This window comes from Amia ocellicauda (assembly GCF_036373705.1).
Source record: "Amia ocellicauda isolate fAmiCal2 chromosome 11 unlocalized genomic scaffold, fAmiCal2.hap1 SUPER_11_unloc_6, whole genome shotgun sequence".
NCBI classification, from domain to species: Eukaryota; Metazoa; Chordata; class Actinopteri; order Amiiformes; family Amiidae; genus Amia; species Amia ocellicauda.
In genome coordinates, this window is record NW_027102664.1 from 175,583 (window position 1) to 201,098 (window position 25,516).

The 25,516-nt window shown below is 43.7% G+C and overlaps 2 non-coding genes across 2 annotated transcripts; both read left to right on the plus strand.

Annotated features, from left to right (window-relative positions):
- Positions 1 to 14,020: 14,020 nt before the first annotated feature.
- Positions 14,021 to 14,093, plus strand: trnav-aac (transfer RNA valine (anticodon AAC)). Its single transcript has one exon. It is a non-coding gene; the product is annotated as a tRNA-Val (tRNA).
- Positions 14,094 to 14,692: 599 nt separating this feature from the next.
- On the plus strand, positions 14,693 to 14,765 carry trnav-aac (transfer RNA valine (anticodon AAC)). The gene has a single exon. It is a non-coding gene; the product is annotated as a tRNA-Val (tRNA).
- The last annotated feature ends 10,751 nt before the right edge of the window (positions 14,766 to 25,516 follow it).

Sequence of the window (25,516 nt, forward strand, 5' to 3'; positions counted from 1 at the left end):
TGTTTCGTTTTACCTTCGAGAACCGTAACCTTTCAAGAATCTGAAAGGCCGTCAGCCCCGGTATCTGATAGCTGTGAGTATATGTCTGCAGCCTGTAAGAGGTTAAAGCTTTTTATAAAGCGGTGTGGTTAAAGGTTAAACATGTCTCTTACCTTCACAGCGGTGCAAAAAGCTAAACCAGCCGAAAAACATAAGAAACGATTATTCTGTGGAGGTAAGTAAGATCTTTCAAACTTTAATGTTTTTAAAAGGGCTTTGTTTGCCCGTTGAGGGCTAATATTTAAGCGATGGGTGACCGTTTCCTGTAGGGCGGGGGGTTCTGGGAAAGATCTTTAGAAGTCCGGACAGATCTAGGCTTGTTTCTGGGGAACGTGTTTAGAAATGACCGATTGCCGTACCGTCTGGTTAGGAAGTAAAGCCGTCCGAAAGGGTTTAGTAAGTTGTTTGGCTTATCTCCCGCTATTATACTTCTGTTTTAAAGTGGTTGTAGGAAAAGGCTTGAAGGTGTTCATTGTATTTAATATTTAAACAGATCGTGAAAACGTTTGTGAAACAGGAAGTCCCGGGATCAGGAAGCGTTTACACTTGGAAGGTTCGTTTAAAAATGAAATGTTGTTGTGTGTGTGTGTGTTTTATTAACAATATTACAGTTTTTAAAGAAACATTTAAGAAACAGTTTATTTACAGCGGCTTCTCTGTTTTACATTTATTATCAAGTCCTAATAAATATATTGTCTGTAAATAATAAGGCGTTGTAGTGAATGTCTAAGGCTATTTTCAAAGGTCTAAAAAAGCTAAAGGTTTTGAATGTGCTGGACATGTTGTTTTAAGTTTGATTTCTGTCTCCGTTTAAAGATGTAAATGTAATGTATATTTTTATTCTTCCCAAGACTCTTGGGATAGTCATTCTGTGGATGAGCTATTGAGGACAATTACCCCGTCTAAGTGGGATCAAACATCTTCCCCGGTGAGATCACCGATAGGATCCCCCACGGTGGTCTTGGAGACCCCCCAACATCTACTCAGGCCACAGCCTTCTGGGGGTAATTCAACACCCCAGATTCAGCCCGCCGCATTGTCGGGCGGAACAAATACAGGCATCCAACAACCTCAGGGGTCGCCGTCAGTCAGGGCTGACACACCACCCAACGACGGCCTGGTTTCAACATCGTCCCCCCAGACCCGTTTCTTGGCTACAGAAACGCGGAACAGTACCCCGCGCTTGGCCAGGGTGTCACCGCAAAGGCCTTCTTGGTCTCCGTCCATGAGTATACGCTCGCTCCCTGCCTCCTTCGACCGAGATTTACCGGAGCGACCATCCTTTGAAGCTGAGCCAGGCCACCAGCCCCCGGAGCTACTTCCTGAAGGTCGGCATGAGTTGCTACATACTTAGTTACAAAATCAAAGACTTGTGTTAGTGGGGCAAAACCTGGTGATAGAGAGCCAAAACACCCTTATTAATACCCTTACTAACGAATTGTACCGTATTTAATGTATTAATAGACACAAAACGCCTTACTATTGTGGGTTGTTGGAAAAATAAAAAATAAATTAAAAAATGTCCTGACTTGGTAAAAGAACTCACAAACTAAAGGATTATGAACATGCTAGGGCCCCAAAAAGACCTTCCCGAGAGAACATCCCCGGCCCTGTTGTGAACTCCTCTGATGTCCCAATGAACCTGGAACTATTACAAATGATAAATAATTTAAATAACCCCCAATTACCACCGATAGAATGTGAATTAACAGACTTACCGGTGAACCCCGACCTGTTACAGATGGTCAATGATCTAAATAACCACCTCCCACCGGTAGCGCTTATAGAGGTTCACCCCCTAGTTCACCCCGATTTGTTTGAAATGGTGGAGGCTTTGGAGGAGCTACCCCGACCAAATTCTGCCCCTATTATAAATTATTTGAGACAATTAGAACACAGGATGGCGGCAGAAGCAGCCATCACTATAGAGGAGGGTCTTGACATTAACCGGTTGGATATCTTTGAAGGACTTTTACAGGCTTTAAATGAGCCTCCTCAAAAAGGGGGTTTTGTAGATGTCAGCAGTGGGGGTGTTCGGAATGTGGAGGGTTCTGAGACTGATAAGGCTGTGGAGGACATGCTCTGTGAGAATGTAGGGGGTGAAGGCTTTGTTCAAAATGATGATGTGTCCAAGAGTACCAGTGATCCCGTGATTATAGATAGACCGGCCTATAACAATTTTGAAATGGTTCAGCGTTTTAATTTTGCAGAACTTTTAAATTGTGACAATTATGCAGAAATATTTGTCAACATACACGAGGCCTTGCAGAAAATGCTTGAACAGGTTGCTGAAAGGGTCAGACCTCGAGATGTTGTACAGTTAGAACTCAGAGGGGATGATTTGTTTAGCAACCTATCTGTAATGCTGAGTGGAGATAATTTAGATGTCTGGCTAAAATCGAAGCGTTATTGCAAAGTAACGCAGCCATCTTAGCTGATGAAAGTCTGTCTCTGGTAATGAATGTGGTTCGTAACCCTGAGGGTGGGGCGCTTAGAAGACTGTCGAAATGCTTGAAGAACGACATAATTAGGACCAAGCTCAGGCAATTAGTGGTGAGTTCCAGTGGGGACAATAAGCTCTGTTTTGCTTACAGTTTAATAAAACTACTCACCCCCGACATGCCTGAACCCCAAGCTCTGCAAGAGGCTTTAATGCTTCATCAGAGGGCCGGCTTAAACTCTCAACAGATGGTTACCTTTTCAGACATCACCAAGTTTGAGGAGTTGTTGTCTTTAAAAATTGTTGTGTGGTACCGTTGTGAGGTAAAGGAAGTATTTGTGAAATTTCAGATACATCCTGAAACCCATACACAGACACTGTTTCTCTTCCTAAGTGATAGTCATTACTTTGGAATAAAGAGTTTGACGGCTTTTTTGGGTTGTTCGTATGTTTGTCATTGGTGTTATAAGGCCTTCATTGATAAGCTTAAGCACCGCTGTGACGGTTACTGTAACGTCTGTTTCAATCCGCAATGTCGTAAGGGTTTGGCCCCTACCATCCGATGTAAAGATTGCTTAAGGATTTGTCTCTCAGCGTTCTGTTTTTCCGAGCATAAGGTACAGAGGGCCGCTGCTGAGGGGGTTAAAAAACGGAGTTATTGTGATCAAACTAAATATTGCCCGCAGTGTTGCCTCCAGTACCGTTTTCATGAGGTTAAACCACACAAATGTCTGGAGCCGAGATGCAGGATCTGTAATGCTGATTTAACCCCGGGGTCCGAACACCAGTGCTTTATTCAGCCGGTTAAAAAGGAGCCGCCGCACAACCGGTATGTCTTTTTTGCTTTTGAATGCCGGCAAGAAAACGGGGTCCACGTTGCTAATTATATACACTGTATTGACATGTTGGATCGTGAGTGGTCAGCTAGCGGTGAGAGTTGTGTCAGGGATTTCTTTACGCGGTATCGCGGTCCAAAATACCTCAATTACACATTTATTGCCCACAATGCTAAGGGTTATGATTCTTACATTTTGATGAAGTATCTGGTGGAAAATGGGGTGACCCCAAAAATAATAGCTCAGGGTAGCAAGATCATGTGTTTCACCGACGAAGCTTTCAACTAACGTTACATAGACTCGTTAAATTTCCTCCCCATGAAATTGAGCGCTTTGCCTAAGGCTCTGGGTTTTGAGGCTCAGAAGAAAGGTTGGTTCTGCCATTTTTTTAATACTAAGGACACTCAAAATTATCGAGGGTCCTACCCGCCCGCCTCTTATTATGGGGTTGATACTATGATGTCTCATGAGAGGGAGGAATTCTTTAAATGGTACAATACGGTTAAGGGAGGTGTTTTTGATTTCCGAGAAGAGATGGCCTCTTATTGTAAAAATGATGTGGTGATCCTTAAAGAAGCCTGTGTGCGTTTCTGCGCCGAGGTTATCAACACATCGGGTCTCGACCCTTTGCAAAGTGTGACCATAACGTCTCTCTGCATGAAAATGTATCGGTCCAATTTCTTGCAGAAAAACACTATAGCGGTCACCACTTCTGACAACTATCGTGCTAGACAAAAGAACTTTTCGACTGTCTCCATACAGTGGCTGGAATACCTGAGTGCCCGGGATAACATCTTCATCAGACATGCTTTAAATCAAGGGGAAGTCAAAATGGGGCCTTACTACTTAGACGGTTTTAGCGACGTGTCCGGGCGGCGTACCGCTTATGAGTTTGCAGGTTGTATTTACCATGGCTGTCCTCAGTGCTTCGACCCAAACACCTTTAACCCCGTAACACAAAAACTCTGCGGTGATATGTACTATGATTTCCAGGAACGAATTGAAACTTTAAAAAACACCTATGGTTTGAACGTGCTGGTGATTTGGAAACACGAGTGGACGACCCTGAAGCAACAGGAAGCGGGGGTACAACGGTTTATGGAAACCTTGGACTTTCCTGAACGTCTAGAGCCCCGGGATGCGTTATTTGGGGGTCGTACCAACGCCCTCTGTTTACATTATGAGGTAAAGGAGGGTGAGAGAGTAGATTACTATGATTTCACCAGTCTGTACCCTTATGTCAACAAGACCAAAATGTACCCGGTGGGGCGTCCAACCATTGTTTATCGTGACTTTCTCGAAATCGGACATTACTTTGGTTTGATCAAAGTCACCATGTACCCTCCTCGCGAGCTGTTCTTACCCATGTTGCCTTACAGGTGTTCGGGAAAATTGATGTTCCCTCTGTGTAGAACGTGTGTGGAAACTGAAAATCAAACTACCTCTTGTCTGCACAGTGATGAAGAGAGAGCGCTGACGGGTGTCTGGTGTAGCATTGAGCTTGACAAGGCGGTGTAGAAAGGTTACAGAGTCGGTAAGGTGAATGAGGTTTGGCATTTTTCTGAAAAATCTGATACTCTTTTTGCTGATTACATTATGACCCATCTGAAAGGGAAACAGGAGGCATCGGGCTATCCCTCATGGTGTGTTGACTCCGCGGCCAAAGAGCGATACGTTCAGCAATATTTTGAAAAGGAAGGGATCCGTCTAGAGCCGGGGAACATAACTGTAAACCCCGCCAAGAGACAAATGTCCAAACAGATTTTAAACAGTCTGTGGGGTAAGTTTGGGGAAAGAAATTACCGTCTAAACACAACCTTGATTAAAACCCCTGAACAGTTTATAGAATTTATGTTTTCCAAACAACATGCAGTATCACACTTTCAATTCTTAAATGACCACGTGGCACAGGTCCAGTGGAGGGCCCCTAAAGATTTCCCCACCAAACAGGGGAACGTTAATGTTTTCATAGCGGTTTTTACCACGGCTTACGCCCGGCTTGAACTGTACAACTTAATGGATCAGTTGCAGGAACGCACGCTCTATCATGATACTGACTCTGTAATCTTTGTCACCAGGCCAGGGGATTGGGTCCCTCCCCTCGGGGACTACCTTGGGGAGTTAACGAGCGAACTAGATCCTCAGGACCACATAGTGGAGTTTGTTTCAGGGGGTCCTAAGACTTACGCATACAGAACGGCTGCGGGTAAGACCTGTATGAAAGTTAAGGGTTTCACTCTGAACCATTGTAACAACAAGCTCATTAACATCAAGTCTCTGACGACCCTGGTAGAAAGTTTTGTAACCGAGAAAGACGCGCCTCCTCGTGAGATTATTACAGCCGGAAATCAGATCTATCGCAATAAAAAGGGGTAAATGTTGGAAAATAGATCACTAAACAAACGATTCAGGGTGGTGTACAATAAAAGAGTGTTGAAGACTGATTATACCACTCTGCCTTATGGATATTAGCGGTGGTTTTGATAACAGACTTCAACACCCTTTCTCCTGTATTATAGCTGGTCCCTCCAATTCGGGGAAGAGCTATCTTATAAAGAACATCATAGAAGATGTGGACGCAACCAAGTCCCAAGCTCTTGACAACATAGTGTGGTGTTACTCTTGCTGGCAACCTCTCTACGATGATTTGGCTTCGAAAAAAAATAATCTGAAATTTGTGCAAGGTCTCCCCGCCTTGTTGTGTGACGATGACTTGTTCCCGCCCGGTCAAACTAATCTAGTGATCCTTGATGACCTGATGGAGCAGGCCGGTGACAACAGTGAAGTGGAAAAAGCTTTCACAAAGTACACTCATCATAGGAATTTAAGTATTATTTATTTAGTTCAAAATCTATTTTTTCAAGGTAAAAAAAGCCGCACTATTAATTTAAATGCCAATTATATAATTCTTTTTAAAAACCCCAGAGATAAACTACAGGTCACCGTCTTGGCTCGTCAAATGTACCCTAACCAGACCAAGTTCTTTTTGGAGGCATTTGAGGATGCCACCAAAAAACCCTACGGGTACTTGATTGCAGACTTAAAAGCACAAACCCCAGAAGACTTTCGCCTCAGAACAGGTTTGTGCCCGCCCGATTGGCCGGCAGTGTATGTGCTAAAGAAAAGGAAATAAATAAGAATGTCTGTTCGGATTAAAAGAAATCTGCCACTTTTGCAAATGTTATTTGAGGGGAGCCCGCGCCATAGGAAAGCTGTGCTGGCAGGGGCCCCCTCGGATTTGATCGAGACCCTGTGTGAAATAGCTTTTAACATCTTACGTGGTAATATACCCCTAACCCCTTCTCAACATTCTAAACTCAAAAAACAAAAAGCGGTTATCAAGATCATCGCTAATAAGAAGTATTCTATTAAAAGAAAAAGAAAGAAGATTAATCAAACCGGGGGTTTTATAGGACCGCTGTTGAGCATAGCCGTGCCTTTCCTAACCAGTCTTCTAGCTTCCAGAGTGGGTTAATAATGGAATATGCTCAGAAAATGTTTTTGATCCCTCAGGAGCAGCTTGAGAAACTGAGAAAAAATGTTGTCGGGCCAGAGCCCATTAGACAAACGGCCGAAAACAACCTGGACTCTGAAATGAAAGCTATACAGGCCAGGGCCGATTTAAATCAGTATTCCAAAGCCCAGTTGTATACCAACACGTTACAGCGCTACCTCCATTTGGTTAGACAGGGTGAAAAAGATCAAAACATTTTAACTTTAACCATGGCCTCTCAAGAAAATGGTTCTGGGGCTGATGCGGGGGGTACGGTTGATAAAGATGTTGCGGTGACCGAACCTGTTGAGAGTTCAGAGGGAGATGTTGTAACGGATGTTTTGAGAAACATGCCGGCCAGAAGCAAAAGACATGCAGAATATATCCTGCACAAAATGGTTCAGAAACCGCGGGTAACGGCTTGGAATGAACAGGGTGAATTTGTTTTTAAAGGACAACTGATCAAAGGTTCACACATGTTTGATTTGTTGAAGAGTGTCACTAGCACTAATAAGGTACCCGATAGTCGCCGACCTGTAGGCTGGAATGCTTTCCTACAGGCGATGGCCTGTCTGAACATGCCCCAATCCACAGTTCCTAACCAGGAAACGCGACAAAAATTCCATCTGTGTAAAGAGGTGGAGCCTGATCTGACTCCGATATCTCATTACTCTGACCGTGCTGAGCGACCATCCTCAGGATCAATCCATCGTTGGGAAGCTTATTAATCTCATGTTTTTATTTGTCTCCCCTGTAAATAATGACCCGACAAACAATTTTTTATTTAATTTTTTTTATTTTCAAATGTTGTACATTTATTTATAACATAACCCCTGCTTTGTATTAGAATTGTTTTGAATAAAAACAAAACTAATGATTCAAAGGCTGTTTTCATTATTTTTTCACCTTAACACGCATGACATCTTTTAAAATCCTCACAAGAACACCCCATCTGTATACATGGCTGGCTAGGGTCGTAAGTCATTGTGTTATAAGGGGGGGTCCACAGTGTACTGACAAACTCTGCCACTTTTTTATCATTTTGGCCTAAATCCTCACTGTACAAGGCCATAATATCGGGGTATGACCTTCCTTTAGATCTATGATATAAGAAAAACACACAGTGTTGACCACAAGTGAAGGTCTGAATACTTTGTACTTGACGACCGCTGTAAATGGTTTCTTGACAGTTGTTGAGCAGAAAGTTATTGATCTTCCGAGGGAAAGGTCTGAAATCCGGGGGGTTTCCATAGGAATCAAAAAATTCACCACGGTGGTCCTCCCTTAGATAAATAGCCAGCCAATGTTCTCCGGGCATATTTTTAGGGTGTGTGTTGATTATGTACATTGCAGGTAAATTCTTGATCTTAAATTTAGGCAGCTGATCGCAGGCGTAGACTCCTTGAAACAGTTTCCGTGAGCCGGCCAGGGCATTCATGATGTGGTTGAGCTCTCTGGTGTTCATTTTAATAATAATCATACAGAACGTTTCTCCTCTGATTCACCTCAATAATGTTGTCAAACACAGCATACACGACCATATTTACAGTGCGTGGTAGAGGCTGCTTGAAACGCATCTCCAAACGCATATTGCCCGTCTTCATCAGTGAAAAATGTTGTCCACACTCTTCATCAGGGGTCAGGTTGAAACCGTTCAGGGTGTAACCGCTGCAGTATTCCCGGCGATCGATCAGCAGAGTTTGATCCTTGAGATGACGACCCGTAGCCAGTACTAGACTGTAATATTCACGAACCGCATTGCCGTTTTCAAAGTCAGGTTGAAAAGGTCTGGATGGAACCTGCACACCATCGACGTACAACGCTATAAATTCCGCGTTAAAATGTTTAAAGTTAAAGGGGTTCTTGTTGTAAACCCCGGTAAATGCATCATTATCCACGAGACCTATAATAACCTGTTTTGGGAGCTGTCCTAGAAACAGATTTTCCTGGTTCATCACCCGTGTCCCTGCGGGGATACTGTGGACTTTCATATAGACTCTTTCGATCGGGTACTTGGCGTTTGCCGTCATTAACGCCTGCGTGTGTCCTAATTTAACCGCCGGGGAGACGGACACTTTCTTCACAAACAGCGAGGCCAATAATATGGTCAGTTTATATTTTTCAGTATCAGGGGTCATCAGACAAAAAGCACTTTTACTACGGATCATTTTAATTTTAATGTCTACCCCGTTGAGCATGAGTTTTTCTTGGAAAAATATGTCTGCATGGATATGCCCCATTAGCTCAAAGGTCCTCCCTTCTGTTGAAGAGGCCGTTCTTTTTTGAAAACCCTTATTGAGTCCCTCTGGATCCTTGTCGTCCATAGCTTCCGGGATGTCTTTGAAGAAAAGGCCGGGGCTGAACTGTTTGCTCAGGGTCTCCTCACTATAATTAAGGATACACTCCATCATGGCTCTATAGGGGTAAGTATTGCTGCTTTGACTAATGAGCCGATCTCCCAGGGTCACATCCACCTGTGAAAACATGGTGGCCACCGGGTAATTGATGACCCCAGCGTTGGCCGTCTTCTCGATTGCATCGCCATCCTCATCAGTCACTTTACAGTTCATTAAAATAAATGTGTTATTCAAATCAATATAATCCTCGCCATTGCCAGCTATAAAAAACTCCAGAGGGGCCGTGTCTGAAATTTCCACGATATGTTGGAGAATGAGAGATTCTTCGTTTTTTGTTAGCCACGGATCTTCGTCGCCCCCTGGTGGACACATGCTGTTTCTTCTTTTACCCCCCCTCCTCGCCATTACCATGAGACCCGAACCCTCCTGATGCTCATGGCTAGCTGCCCGGTTCATAACATTGGTGAACACGTCACTAACAATATTTTTAGCCGCTGATTTCAAGTGGGGTCTGGCTATAGCAAAGCCTCTCTTAAGCAGGGGTACGGCCATTCTAAAGAGACCACGAAAGAGTCCTCCTAGACCGGCGCCATACATTGTGGGGGCTCCTACAATACCGGGCAAGCCGTTCCCGGCTTGCATCTTGTAATAATCCACATAGGCGCTAGGATCTACATAACCCCTCGAGGTAGCCATTTTAATAATGTACACACTGTTTCAGGGGTCGAAAATGTAGTTTGACAATAACTTTACCGAAGCGGAAGGGTACGTTGATATTCTGATCCGATTTGACTTCGATCGTGATGTTGTCAAAGTGGGTCTTTGAGACTGGTACGTAGTGTGGCTTGTCATAAGTAATTGTGACCATGTCATTGCTTTTACCTTTAATAAGTACATTTCTCAAAAGGGGGACATAACTATCCCCGACCCTCTGGTGGGTTATGATATCCGTATACACATAAAGAGTGTAAAAGCCGCCCCACCACTTCTGAGAACCTGCTCTCTGTGTCAGAATAGAACCCTAATATACGCCCCAGTTGGCCGCTGGTTTGAATGCTAATACCTGGTTTTGACACCTTGTACACTCTGTTTTTAATAGGGTTGTAATATAGCTTGATGTTGGGGGTGCCTTCTGAGAACTGTTTATGCATCTCATCTAATATTTTATCCACATTGTCATAATAACCTCCTTGTATCGTGAATATCCATTGATTTTAACATCATCAAAAATGGCGAAGGTGGCATCCTTATCTTGTAAAACAGCCCAAGTGTAAGGATACTGTATTTCCGCCAACCCCACTTCCCACGACCCCCTTAGATCTATAGATTTTCCAAATTGTACCGTGTAACTGGATATTTCATTTTTAGGGTATATATCGAGAGAGGCGTTACTGGGTAGAGTCACGTAGAAGCCTCCTGATTCCATCTTGAGTACCGAAAGTAATGCCCCCAACCTACCCACGGGCATGTTGTTATAAGGATTGAATATCGCAAACCTGTTGTTCCGGGACCCAACTATTGAACTTTTCAGGCCATCCAAGCCATTTCACCAACACGTATTTTTTCCGGTTCTGGGTTTTTTCAGCTAATATCTTTTCAACTCTGTATACACTGTCTTTACCCACAATCATTTTTTGTAACTCGGCTTCGTAAAACGTTCCTTCTATATCCTCCCCGTCATAGTCTTTCAACCGGTACACGGGGGGGTCTCAAGCCAACTGTTCGGTAACTGTAAAATATTCGTCAGAAAATGTTTGTTCATAACCTTTGGCAAAAGTACTCCTTAGCTTTGAAACGCGAACCACATCACCGATGTTGAACTTATAAGTAGTTTTTCCCTTCTTAATAAATGGTCCGTATAATTCTTTATAGACCTTAAAAGAATTACTTTGATCAACATCTATAGGCTTCATTTTAATACTGGTGTGATACCCTTGGTTGTAAGCATCGATAAAATCCTGAACTTTATCAAAATACTTGAACGTGTTGACCGCTGTAAAATATCTCCAGATTTTGGTCTTCATGGTGCGGTTAAACCTCTCCACTACCAATGCCTTAAGCTCATTACCGGTGGTGAAATGATGTATTTTGTGTCTCTTCAGTAGATTCTGAAATTCTCTGTTGAGAAACTCTTTTCCTTTATCAGTCTGCAGTTTTTTAGGACATCGACCCTGGGACAATATATCCTCAAAGGCCCTTGTCACCGCCCGACCTGTTTTTTTATGTAGAATGCGAGCCCAGGCATATTTTGATAACACATCGATACACATCAACATCAATTTGTGACCATTGTTATGTTTTGATAAATTTGACATATCGACTAGATCCATTTGCCATTGTGAGTCTATGTCAGTTGCATATACACGGTTTCTTTTAAAGTTAATCCTGAGAGGTTTATGTAAGGTATAGGCGTCTTGTTCCCGTAACCATTCTGAAACAACCACATCATTAACCTTCACTCCGGCCTCAGCGAGTCCTCTTTGAAAACCCTTCTTACCCGCCAAACCCCCAATCTTGGCTGGGTTGTAGTATAGTTCCTGCATTTGGGGAGCTTGCCGAGTCATTCTGTCAAATAACCAAACAGACCCACACTATGCGCAAAGTTTTTATACAAGGTTTTTTATTCAACTTCAGGAGAGCAGATACCCCTTTTTAGACATTTGAGAAAAGTATAACATACACAACAATTTTTTCTACGGTCCAGACAAAAAGAAATCAGATGATTGGTTACTTGATCTATATCAACAAATATACCTGTTTCTTTATCTTGTAGGCACACACCTCAGTTACATATGTAAATAAAACAACAATATGACCTATTTTAAAAGTAAACAGAGGTGTATTAAACATGCTCAGCAAAAGGTCATACAGATGTTGATGATATGGCCTAATATCATTCTTGGCCCCCTTGAGCGCTTCATCCCAGTGTTCGTACCCCCCGGTCTTTGTTACAGCAGCCATTCACTTTTCCAGGTTTGAAAGTTGATCCTCATCGATGGTTAAATCTGTAGAGAAAAGGCTCGCGTTGGCTACTTTTCTGTCAAGCACATGGTGTAATAGCGCTCTCAGGTTAGCTGCAGAGTGTTGATGACAGAACCAGTTGCAGAAGCAGTCCAGAACATTCCCCATGTTCAAAGTCCCTTAGTTCAGGTCAGAGTCTGAATCAGTGGCGTAGATGTCGAATTCTTCGTCGCTGTCCCCAGCTTTAACTTCTTTACGGAAGAAATAAGCTTTTAGCTTGCCAGCGGTTTTTCTACTCGGCTCATCCAGGTCATTGAGCAGCTGCCCAAGTTTCTCTATTATAAACGGCTCCTTTTTCAGCTCCAGCAAAATCTCATCTATGATTTTCTGGACTTGTCCCGCAGTGACATGTATGTGGGAGTAAGACAGCGCCTTGATTAGTGCCGGTTTCAGCCACGGTTTGTTCAGTCTTCTGTAAAACACGTTGAAATAGAACAGGAAATAGTAACGGTCTGGTTCAAACAAACAACTGTGTCTCAACTGACTGGGGTGATTCACTTCACACCCCCGACAGACTTCTTTCAGAGCTCGGTCGATGAGAGCACTCAGAATATACACCAGGGTGCTTTTAACCACTCTGCTTACTTGGTCACATACCCCGGGCATAAATCCTGCGTCTTCATCACGCCCCTGGGACAGTCCGATGCTCATTGGGTCGCCTGGTGGTTTGTGGGGTGTTTCTACATCCATTGGACTGACCCCCTCCTGAGACGCACAGACGGTAGACAGTTCGGCAAAATCGAGGCCCTCCATGAGCTCCAGAGGCTGGGGATCCCCGAGACTCATTTGGACATCCATCGCACCGCATGTTGTTTCGTCCTGAGGGACCGGGGTCTGAGGTCTTGGAGGGTAACCGCAGTCAGAGGGTTCCAGAGTGTATATAAAATCTGGGGAATAGAACCAGGGGTGATCCCGGGTTTGAAGAGGCCTGTAGAGCCTGTCGACGTCCGCAGCTTTCGGGTAAGACATTCTCTTTAATTTTAAACCATGAATGAATTGTTGCGCCTTTTATCCTATCTCTTCACTACGTCACGACACACCGCCCTCTTAGAAGAGAGTAGCCCCTGAGCCGTCAGACCCCCCTCCAAAACCCCACACGTCGTCGGTTTTATCATCGTCGTCGTCATTCAAGGGGGATATATAATCCATAATCCAGCATATTCTCCTTCTAACCAAATCCAGTTGCGAACATTTGGTCAAGATGTCAAAACCATCATTTATACAGTTTATGACCTCTTTCAAGAACGGCCAGTCCACGGCGTCAAACATAATTTCAGTAACCTGTTTTTCTGGATCCTCCACACCCCCTTCAATAGGGTTTGTAATCAGGGTACTGCTAAACAAAACCTTACGATCTGTAGTTTGAGATAGACTCTTCACCACTCTACCGTAGTTCTGCAAGCTTTCCCATTCACACCTTTCAAAACCCTGAGTCGGAGACTCCATTTCGCATTCTCTTGGACCCTCTTGCAAGCCTTCTAGAGTCTTATCCACAAGCCCCAGATCTCTCCAGGCCATCACCTTCAACCAGTCCTCATAAGAGTATTCAATTACCGTCTCAAAAGGTTCCAACGTACCCTCCTTCTCTCTTAAAGCAAAAAGCTCCACTCCAACATAGCTGGGATCCCTTTTAAAGCGCAGGGCGACCTGCCTTTGAAAGAGTTTCCAAAGTGTCCTGATGTGCCCTTTAGCAATGCCAAACAGGTCTGTGAAAATGGCATCCTTTCGCGGCACTTCAGACGCCATCTCACAGTCTAGCCGACCTGAAATGCGTGAGCCCGTTTTACCAGCAGGCTTCAACGGTAACCGTTTGAAGCAAGACGTGGCGGTGTCAGTTTCCGTAGTGTAGCGGTTATCACGTTCGCCTAACGCGCGAAAGGTCCCCGGTTCGAAACCGGGCGGAAACAGCCTGCTGTGAGCCGGTCCATTTCATCCTGTTTGCCCTTGTGGTTCCCCGGAGGCGGTGGGTAGCTTTTCTTCATTGGAGTGCCCGAAATCGGTGCTCTCAGAGCGTCCGTCCGTCGACAGGTTGAAATTGTAAACGCTGGTGTAGCCACTTTTAATTAAAATCTGATGATGATGATGATGATGATGTTGTTGTTGTTGTTCTTGTTGTTGTTCTTGTTGTCATCGTGGTCGCCGTCATTATTATTGTTAAAGTAAAGCAGTAGTTAGATTTGTTGCTACCGTAAGGTGCAGAAGGCACAATAGCTCTGTGATTGTCTGATGGTGGCACAAGACAAGCAGCAGCTGTTTGAACAAGCCATTGAGCATCACCTTGTTGGGGTAAGTGTAAGTCTTGTCATAGCTCAGGGCGTTCTTCCTTTGAAAGAGTTTCCAAAGTGTCCTGATGTGCCCTTTAGCAATGCCAAACAGGTCAGTGAAAATGGCATCCTTTCGCCGCACTTCAGACGACATCTCACAGCCTAGCCGACCTGAAACACCTGAGCCCGTTTTACCAGCAGGCTTTAACGGTAACCATTTGAAGCAAGAGGCAGCGGTGTCAGTTTCCGTAGTGTAGCGGTTATCACGTTCGCCCAACGCGCGAAAGGTCCCCGGTTCGAAACCGGGCGGAAACAGCCTACTGTGCCCTTTTCGTCATGCTTGCCCTCGTGGTTCCCCGGAGGCGGTGGGTGTCTTTTCTTCATTGGAGTGCCCGCAATCGATGCACTCAGAGCGTCCGTCCGTCGACAGGTTGAAATTGTAAACGCTGGTGTAGCCACTTTTAATTAAAATCTGATGATGATGATGATGATGATGTTGTTGTTTTGTTCTTGTTGTCATCGTGGTCGCCGTCATTATTATTGTTAAAGTAAAGCAGTAGTTAGATTTGTTGCTACCGTAAGGTGTAGAAGACAACAGTAGGTATGGCGTGTGATATCAAAACATTCAGAATACTTTTAACCTATATAATTTATAAGCTTTGTAAAATAAACCCAAATATCTCTTTTGCGGGGATAAACGCTGTTCTGAGTAGTTTGTGACTTGTTTAATACCAAACAAAGCATCGCTATAAAAAATAAATAAAAAAATCACTGTAAAAGCGCTAGTTATTTTTGATCTTTATAGTTATTTTCTAGGCTCAGGTTGTTTTTTAGCGCTTATAAAGGCCTGAAATATTCTTAGTGGTTGTTGACTATAGGTCTTGATGCTTAAAAATGTTTTTTTGAGAGACCAAAAGGTTCTAATAAAAGTTTAGAGTAGAGAGGAGAGAGATCGTCTCCATCTTGGTTTCTATTTGAAATTTGATGCAGTGTCATTTTATTGGTTGGTTTTGATATGTTAATTGGTAACAGGGTGGCACAAAGGCCAGACCAGAACAATGCCTTACAAGCAGATCCGGCATGTGGCCATCAGTATAAGTATGAAGGTCTGGTCTTCAGCTCGACAGACTCACACTGACCTTTCGATTTAAGACTAAAGATCAACAATGTCCGGAAACAACATCAGCGATTCGATTTAAACGAGTTTTTAGGCAAGTCTTCAGATTATTTTCATTGACTCAGAGCGTGTTGTGTGCATGTATTGTAAATAAGGCTATAACATCTGTTTTAAGTTCTGTAAAATTATTTTTCAGCCAGTCAACAGGAGTTAATTCCCAACGCTGAGGAGATCATCTGGAACAACGACGGTAAGATTTTTGTGTTTGCGCTCATGGGTTCTTATGCATGGGTGTGTGTGGTTTTGAAGCGGCTCATTAGAGTTATGAAAACGTTTTAATATATATTAATGCCGGTCTCTTTAATTACACAGAAACTATCGAAAGGCCTGTGATTAATGTCTCCGAGGATCGACCAAGAGAAGTGGTTGTCCCTAGACAGGCTGTCTGCCGACCGGGTAAGAACTAAACCCCTGTTTGTTTGTATAACGTTTCTGTAAGATGTTTGAGTCCAGTTTTGTTAATTTAAAAAAATTATCCTGTCTAACAGTATTAAGAAACGTGGTTCGAGACAACGAAAGGCCTTCCACATCGAGGGCTTGTTTCGTTTTACCTTCGAGAACCGTAACCTTTCAAGAATCTGAAAGGCCGTCAGCCCCGGTATCTGATAGCTGTGAGTATATATCTGCAGCCTGTAAGAGGTTAAAGCTTTTTATAAAGCGGTGTGGTTAAAGGTTAAACATGTCTCTTACCTTCACAGCGGTGCAAAAAGCTAAACCAGCCGAAAAACATAAGAAACGATTATTCTGTGGAGGTAAGTAAGATCTTTCAAACTTTAATGTTTTTAAAAGGGCTTTGTTTGCCCGTTGAGGGCTAATATTTAAGCGATGGGTGACCGTTTCCTGTAGGGCGGGGGGTTCTGGGAAAGATCTTTAGAAGTCCGGACAGGTCTAGGCTTGTTTCTGGGGAACGTGTTTAGAAATGACCGATTGCCGTACCGTCTGGTTAGGAAGTAAAGCCGTCCGAAAGGGTTTAGTAAGTTGTTTGGCTTATCTCCCGCTATTATACTTCTGTTTTAAAGTGGTTGTAGGAAAAGGCTTGAAGGTGTTCATTGTATTTAATATTTAAACAGATCGTGAAAACGTTTGTGAAACAGGAAGTCCCGGGATCAGGAAGCGTTTACACTTGGAAGGTTCGTTTAAAAATGAAATGTTGTTGTGTGTGTGTGTGTTTTATTAACAATATTACAGTTTTTAAAGAAACATTTAAGAAACAGTTTATTTACAGCGGCTTCTCTGTTTTAAATTTATTATCAAGTCCTAATAAATATATTGTCTGTAAATAATAAGGCGTTGTAGTGAATGTCTAAGGCTATTTTCAAAGGTCTAAAAAAGCTAAAGGTTTTGAATGTCCTGGACATGTTGTTTTAAGTTTGATTTCTGTCGCCGTTTAAAGATGTAAATGTAATGTATATTTTTATTCTTCCCAAGACTCTTGGGATAGTCATTCTGTGAATGAGCTATTGAGGACAATTACCCCGTCTAAGTGGGATCAAACATCTTTCCCGGTGAGATCACCGAGAGGATCCCCCACGGTGGTCTTGGAGACCCCCCAACATCTACTCAGGCCACAGCCTTCTGGGGGTAATTCAACACCCCAGATTCAGCCCGCCGCATTGTCGGGCGGAACAAATACAGGCATCCAACAACCTCAGGGGTCGCCGTCAGTCAGGGCTGACACACCACCCAACGACGGCCTGGTTTCAACATCGTCCCCCCAGACCCGTTTCTTGGCTACAGAAACGCGGAACAGTACCCCGCGCTTGGCCAGGGTGTCACCGCAAAGGCCTTCTTGGTCTCCGTCCATGAGTGTACGCTCGCTCCCTGCCTCCTTCGACCGAGATTTACCGGAGCGACCATCCTTTGAAGCTGAGCCAGGCCACCAGCCCCCGGAGCTACATCCTGAAGGTCGGCATGAGTTGCTACATACTTTGTTACAAAATCAAAGACTTGTGTTAGTGGGGCAAAACCTGGTGATAGAGAGCCAAAACATCCTTATTAATACCCTTACTAACGAATTGTACCGTATTTAATGTTTTAATAGACACAAAACGCCTTACTATTGTGGGTTGTTGGAAAAATAAAAAATAAATTAAAAAATGTCCTGACTTGGTAAAAGAACTCACAAACTAAAGGATTATGAACAAGCTAGGGCCCCAAAAAGACCTTCCCGAGAGAACATCCCCAGCCCTGTTGTGAACTCCTCTGATGTCCCAATGAACCTGGAACTATTACAAATGATAAATTATTTAAATAACCCCCAATTACCACCGATAGAATGTGAATTAACAGACTTACCGGTGAACCCCGACCTGTTACAGATGTTCAATGATCTAAATAACCACCTCCCACCGGTAGCGCTTATAGAGGTTCACCCCCTAGTTCACCCCGATTTGTTTGAAATGGTGGAGGCTTTGGAGGAGCTACCCCGACCAAATTCTGCCCCTATTATAAATGATTTGAGACAATTAGAACACAGGATGGCGGCAGAAGCAGCCATCACTATAGAGGAGGGTCTTGACATTAACCGGTTGGATATCTTTGAAGGACTTTTACAGGCTTTAAATGAGCCTCCTCAAAAAGGGGGTTTTGTAGATGTCAGCAGTGGGGGTGTTCGGAATGTGGAGGGTTCTGAGACTGATAAGGCTGTGGAGGACATGCTCTGTGAGAATGTAGGGGGTGAAGGCTTTGTTCAAAATGATGATGTGTCCAAGAGTACCAGTGATCCCGTGATTATAGATAGACCGGCCTATAACAATTTTGAAATGATTCAGCGTTTTAATTTTGCAGAACTTTTAAATTGTGACAATTATGCAGAAATATTTGTCAACATACACGAGGCCTTGCAGAAAATGCTTGAACAGGTTGCTGAAAGGGTCAGACCTCGAGATGTTGTACAGTTAGAACTCAGAGGGGATGATTTGTTTAGCAACCTATCTGTAATGCTGAGTGGAGATAATTTAGACGTCTGGCTAAAATCGAAGCGATATTGCAAAGTAACGCAGCCATCATAGCTGATGAAAGTCTGTCTCTGGTAATGAATGTGGTTCGTAACCCTGAGGGTGGGGCGCTTAGAAGACTGTCGAAATGCTTGAAGAACGACATAATTAGGACCAAGCTCAGGCAATTAGTGGTGAGTTCCAGTGGGGACAATAAGCTCTGTTTTGCTTACAGTTTAATAAAACTACTCACCCCCGACATGCCTGAACCCCAAGCTCTGCAAGAAGCTTTAATGCTTCATCAGAGGGCCGGCTTAAACTCTCAACAGATGGTTGCCTTTTCAGACATCACCAAGTTTGAGGAGTTGTTGTCTTTAAAAATTGTTGTGTGGTACCGTTGTGAGGTAAAGGAAGTATTTGTGAAATTTCAGACACATCCTGAAACCCATACACAGACACTGTTTCTCTTCCTAAGTGATAGTCATTACTTTGGAATAAAGAGTTTGACGGCTTTTTTGGGTTGTTCGTATGTTTGTCATTGGTGTTATAAGGCCTTCAATGATAAGCTTAAGCACCGATGTGACGGTTACTGTAACGTCTGTTTCAATCCGCAATGTCGTAAGGGTTTGGCCCCTACCATCCGATGTAAAGATTGCTTAAGGATTTGTCTCTCAGCGTTCTGTTTTTCCGAGCATAAGGTACAGAGGGCCGCTGCTGAGGGGGTTAAAAAACGGAGTTATTGTGATCAAACTAAATATTGCCCGCAGTGTTGCCTCCAGTACCGTTTTCATGAGGTTAAACCACACAAATGTCTGGAGCCGAGATGCAGGATCTGTAATGCTGATTTAACCCCGGGGTCCGAACACCAGTGCTTTATTCAGCCGGTTAAAAAGGAGCCGCCGCACAACCGGTATGTCTTTTTTGCTTTTGAATGCCGGCAAGAAAACGGGGTCCACGTTGCTAATTATATACTCTGTATTGACATGTTGGATCGTGAGTGGTCAGCTAGCGGTGAGAGTTGTGTCAGGGATTTCTTTACGCGGTATCGCGGTCCAAAATACCTCAATTACACATTTATTGCCCACAATGCTAAGGGTTATGATTCTTACATTTTGATGAAGTATCTGGTGGAAAATGGGGTGACCCCAAAAATAATAGCTCAGGGTAGCAAGATCATGTGTTTCACCGACGAAGCTTTCAACTAACGTTACATAGACTCGTTAAATTTCATCCCCATGAAATTGAGCGCTTTGCCTAAGGCTCTGGGTTTTGAGGCTCAGAAGAAAGGTTGGTTCTGCCATTTTTTTAATACTATGGACACTCAAAATTATCGAGGGTCCTACCTGCCCGCCACTTATTATGGGGTTGATACTATGATGTCTCATGAGAGGGAGGAATTCTTTAAATGGTACAATACGGTTAAGGGAGGTGTTTTTGATGACCGAGAAGAGATGGCTGCTTATTGTAAAAATGATGTGGTGATCCTTAAAGAAGCCTGTGTGCGTTTCCGCGCCGAGGTTATCAACACATCGGGTCTCGACCCTTTGCAAAGTGTGACCATAGCGTCTCTCTGCATGAAAATGTATCGGTCCGATTTCTTGCAGAAAAACACTATAGCGGTCACCACTTCTGACAACTATCGTGCTAGACAAAAGAACTTTTCGACTGTCTCCATACAGTGGCTGGAATACCTGAGTGCCCGGGATAACATCTTCATCAGACATGCTTTAAATCAAGGGGAAGTCAAAATGGGGCCTTACTACTTAGACGGTTTTAGCGACGTGTCCGGGCGGCGTACCGCTTATGAGTTTGCAGGTTGTATTTACCATGGCTGTCCTCAGTGCTTCGACCCAAACACCTTTAACCCCGTAACACAAAAACTCTGCAGTGATATGTACTATGATTTCCAGGAACGAATTGAAACTTTAAAAAACACCTATGGTTTGAACGTGCTGGTGATTTGGGAACACGAGTGGACGACCCTGAAGCAACAGGAAGCGGGGGTACAACGGTTTATGGAAACCTTGGACTTTCCTGAACGTCTTGAGCCCCGGGATGCGTTATTTGGGGGTCGTACCAACGCCCTCTGTTTACATTATGAGGTAAAGGAGGGTGAGAGAGTAGATTACTATGATTTCACCAGTCTGTACCCTTATGTCAACAAGACCAAAATGTACCCGGTGGGGCGTCCAACCATTGTTTAACGTGACTTACTCGAAATCGGACATTACTTTGGTTTGATCAAAGTCACCATGTACCCTCCTCGCGAGCTGTTCTTACCCGTGTTGCCTTACAGGTGTTCGGGAAAATTGATGTTCCCTCTGTGTAGAACGTGTGTGGAAACTGAAAATCAAACTACCTCTTGTCTGCACAGTGATGAAGAGAGAGCGCTGACGGGTGTCTGGTGTAGCATTGAGCTTGACAAGGCGGTGGAGAAAGGTTACAGAGTCGGTAAGGTGTATGAGGTTTGGCATTTTTCTGAAAAATCTGATACTCTTTTTGCTGATTACATTATGACCCATCTGAAAGGGAAACAGGAGGCATCGGGCTATCCCTCATGGTGTGTTGACTCCGCGGCCAAAGAGCGATACGTTTAGCAATATTTTGAAAAGGAAGGGATCCGTCTAGAGCTGGGGAACATAACTGTAAACCCCGCCAAGAGACAAATGTCCAAACTGATTTTAAACAGTCTGTGGGGTAAGTTTGGGGAAAGAAATTACCGTCTAAACACAACCTTGATTAAAACCCCTGAACAGTTTATAGAATTTATGTTTTCCAAACAACATGCAGTATCACACTTTCAATTCTTAAATGACCACGTGGCACAGGTCCAGTGGAGGGCCCCTAAAGATTTCCCCACCAAACAGGGGAACGTTAATGTTTTCATAGCGGTTTTTACCTCGGCTTACGCCCGGCTTGAACTGTACAACTTAATGGATCAGTTGCAGGAACGCACGCTCTATCATGATACTGACTCTGTAATCTTTGTCACCAGGCCAGGGGATTGGGTCCCTCCCCTCGGGGACTACCTTGGGGAGTTAACGAGCGAACTAGATCCTCAGGACCACATAGTGGAGTTTGTTTCAGGGGGTCCTAAGACTTACGCATACAGAACGGCTGCGGGTAAGACCTGTATGAAAGTTAAGGGTTTCACTCTGAACCATTGTAACAACAAGCTCATTAACATCAAGTCTCTGACGACCCTGGTAGAAAGTTTTGTAACCGAGAAAGACGCGCCTCCTCGTGAGATTATTACAGCCGGAAATCAGATCTATCGCAATAAAAAGGGGTACACGTTGGAAAATAGATCACTAAACAAACGGTTCAGGGTGGTGTACAATAAAAGAGTGTTGAAGACTGATTATACCACTCTGCCTTATGGATATTAGCGGTGGTTTTGAAAACAGACTTCAACACCCTTTCTCCTGTATTATAGCCGGTCCCTCCAATTCGGGGAAGAGCTATCTTATAAAGAACATCATAGAAGATGTGGACGCAACCGTGTCCCAAGCTCTTGACAACATAGTGTGGTGTTTCTCTTGCTGGCAACCTCTCTACGATGATTTGGCTTCGAAAAAAAATAATCTGAAATTTGTGCAAGGTCTCCCCGCCTCGTTGTGTGGCGATGACTTGTTCCCGCCCGGTAATACTAACCTAGTGATCCTTGATGACCTGATGGAGCAGGCCGGTGACAACAGTGAAGTGGAAAAAGCTTTCACAAAGTACACTCATCATAGGAATTTAAGTATTATTTATTTAGTTCAAAATCTATTTTTTCAAGGTAAAAAAAGCCGCACTATTAATTTATATGCCAATTATATAATTCTTTTTAAAAACCCCAGAGATAAACTACAGGTCACCGTCTTGGCTCGTCAAATGTACCCTAACCAGACCAAGTTCTTTTTGGAGGCATTTGAGGATGCCACCAAAAAACCCTACGGGTACTTGATTGCGGAATTAAATGCACAAACCCCAGAAGACTTTCGCCTAAGAACAGGTTTGTGCCCGCACGATTGGCCGGCAGTCTATGTGCTAAAGAAAAGGAAATAAATAAGAATGTCTGTTCGGATTAAAAGAAATCTGCCGCTTTTGCAAATGTTATTTGAGAGGAGCCCGCGCCATAGGAAAGCTGTGCTGGCAGGGGCCCCCTCGGATTTGATCGAGACCCTGTGTGAAATAGCTTTTAACATCTTACGCGGTAATATACCCCTAACCCCTTCTCAACATTCTAAACTCAAAAAACAAAAAGCGGTTATCAAGATCATCGCTAATAAGAAGTATTCTATTAAAAGAAAAAGAAAGAAGATTAATCAAACCGGGGGTTTTATAGGACCGCTGTTGAGCATAGCCGTGCCTTTCCTAACCAGTCTTCTAGCTTCCAGAGTGGGTTAATAATGGAATATGCTCAGAAAATGTTTTTGATCCCTCAGGAGCAGCTTGAGAAACTGAGAAAAAATGTTGTCGGGCCAGAGCCCATTAGACAAACGGCCGAAAACAACCTGGACTCTGAAATGAAAGCTATACAGGCCAGGGCCGATTTAAATCAGAATTCCAAAGCCCAGTTGTATACCAACACGTTACAGCGCTACCTCCGTCTGGTTAGACAGGGTGAAAAAGATCAAAACATTTTAACTTTAACCATGGCCTCTCAAGAAAATGGTTCTGGGGCTGATGCGGGGGGAACGGTTGATAAAGATGTTGCGGTGACCGAACCTGTAGAGAGTTCAGAGGGAGATGTTGTAACGGATGTTTTGAGAAACATGCCGGCCAGAAGCAAAAGACATGCACAATATATCCTGCACAAAATGGTTCAGAAACTGCGGGTAACGGCTTGGAATGAACAGGGTGAATTTGTTTTTAAAGGACTACTGATCAAAGGTTCACACATGTTCGATTTGTTGAAGAGTGTCACTAGCACTAATAAGGTACCCGATAGTCGCCGACCTGTAGGCTGGAATGCTTTCCTACAGGCGATGGCCTGTCTGAACATGCCCCAATCAACAGTTCCTAACCAGGAAACGCGACAAAAAATCCGTCTGTGTAAAGAGGTGGAGCCTGATCTGACTCCGATATCTCATTACTCTGACCATGCTGAGCGACCATCCTCAGGATCTATCCATTGTTGGGAAGCTTATTAATCTCATGTTTTTATTTGTCTCCCCTGTAAATAATGACCCGACAAACAATTTTTTATTTTTATTTTTTATTTTTCAAATGTTGTACATTTATTTATACCATAACCCCTGCTTTGTATAAGAATTGTGTTGAATAAAAACAAAACTAATGATTCAAAGGCTGTTTTCATTATTTTTTCACCTTAACACGCATGACATCTTTTAAAATCCTCACAAGAACACCCCATCTGTATACACGGCTGGCTAGGGTCGTAAGTCATTGTGTTATAAGGGGGGGTCCACAGTGTCCTGACAAACTCTGCCACTTTTTTATCATTTTGGCCTAAATCCTCACTGTACAAGGCCATAATATCGGGGTATGACCTTCCTTTAGATCTATGAAATAAGAAAAACACACAGTGTTGACCACAAGTGAAGGTCTGAAGACTTTGTACTTGACGACCGCTGTAAATGGTTTCTTGACAGTTGTTGAGCAGAAAGTTATTGATCTTCCAAGGGAAAGGTCTGAAATCCGGGGGGTTTGCATAGGAATCAAAAAATTCACCACGGTGGTCCTCCCTTAGATAAATAGCCAGCCAATGTTCTCCGGGCATATTTTTAGGGTGTGTGTTGATTATGTACATTGCAGGTAAATTCTTGATCTTAAATTTAGGCAGCTGATCGCAGGTGTAGACTCCTAGAAACAGTTTCCGTGAGCTGGCCAGGGCATTCATGATGTGGTTGAGCTCTCTGGTGTTCATTTTAATAATAATCATACATAACGTTTCTCCTCTGATTCACCTCAATAATGTTGTCAAACACTGCATACACGACCATATTTACAGTGCGTGGTAGAGGCTGCTTGAAACGCATCTCCAAACGCATATTGCCCATCTTCATCAGTGAAAAATGTTGTCCACACTCTTCGTCAGGGGTCAGGTTGAAACCGTACAGGGTGTAACCGCTGCAGTATTCCCGGCGATCGATCAGCCGGGAGTTTGATCCTTGAGATGGCGACCCGTAGCCAGTACTAGACTGTCATATTCACGAACCACATTGCCGTTTTCAAAGTCAGGTTGAAAAGGTCTGGATGGAACCTGCACACCATCGAAGTACAACGCTATAAATTCCGCGTTATAATGTTTAAAGTTAAAGGGGTTCTTGTTGTAAACCCCGGTAAATGCATCATTATCCACGAGACCTATAATAACCTGTTTTGGGAGCTGTCCTAGAAACAGATTTTCCTGGTTCATCACCCGTGTCCCTGCGGGGATACTGTGGACTTTCATATAGACTCTTTCGATCGGGTACTTGGCGTTTGCCGTCATTAACGCCTGCGCGTGTCCTAGTTTAACCGCCGGGGAGACGGACACTTTTTTCACAAACAGCGAGGCCGATAATATGGTCAGTTTATATTTTTCAGTATCAGGGGTCATCAGACAAAAAGCACTTTTACTACGGATCATTTTAATTTTAATGTCTACCCCGTTGAGCATGAGTTTTTCTTGGAAAAATATGTCTGCATGGATATGCCCCATTAGCTCAAAGGTCCTCCCTTCTGTTGAAGAGGCCGTTCTTTTTTGCAAACCCTTATTGAGTCCCTCTGGATCCTTGTCGTCCATAGCTTCCGGGATGTCTTTGAAGAAAAGGCCGGGGTTGAACTGTTTGCTTAGGGTCTCCTCACTATAATTAAGTATACACTCCATCATGGCTCTATAGGGGTAAGTATTGCTGCTTTGACTAATGAGCCGATCTCCCAGGGTCACATCCACCTGTGAAAACATGGTGGCCACCGGGTAATTGATGACCCCAGCGTTGGTCGTCTTCTCGATTGCATCG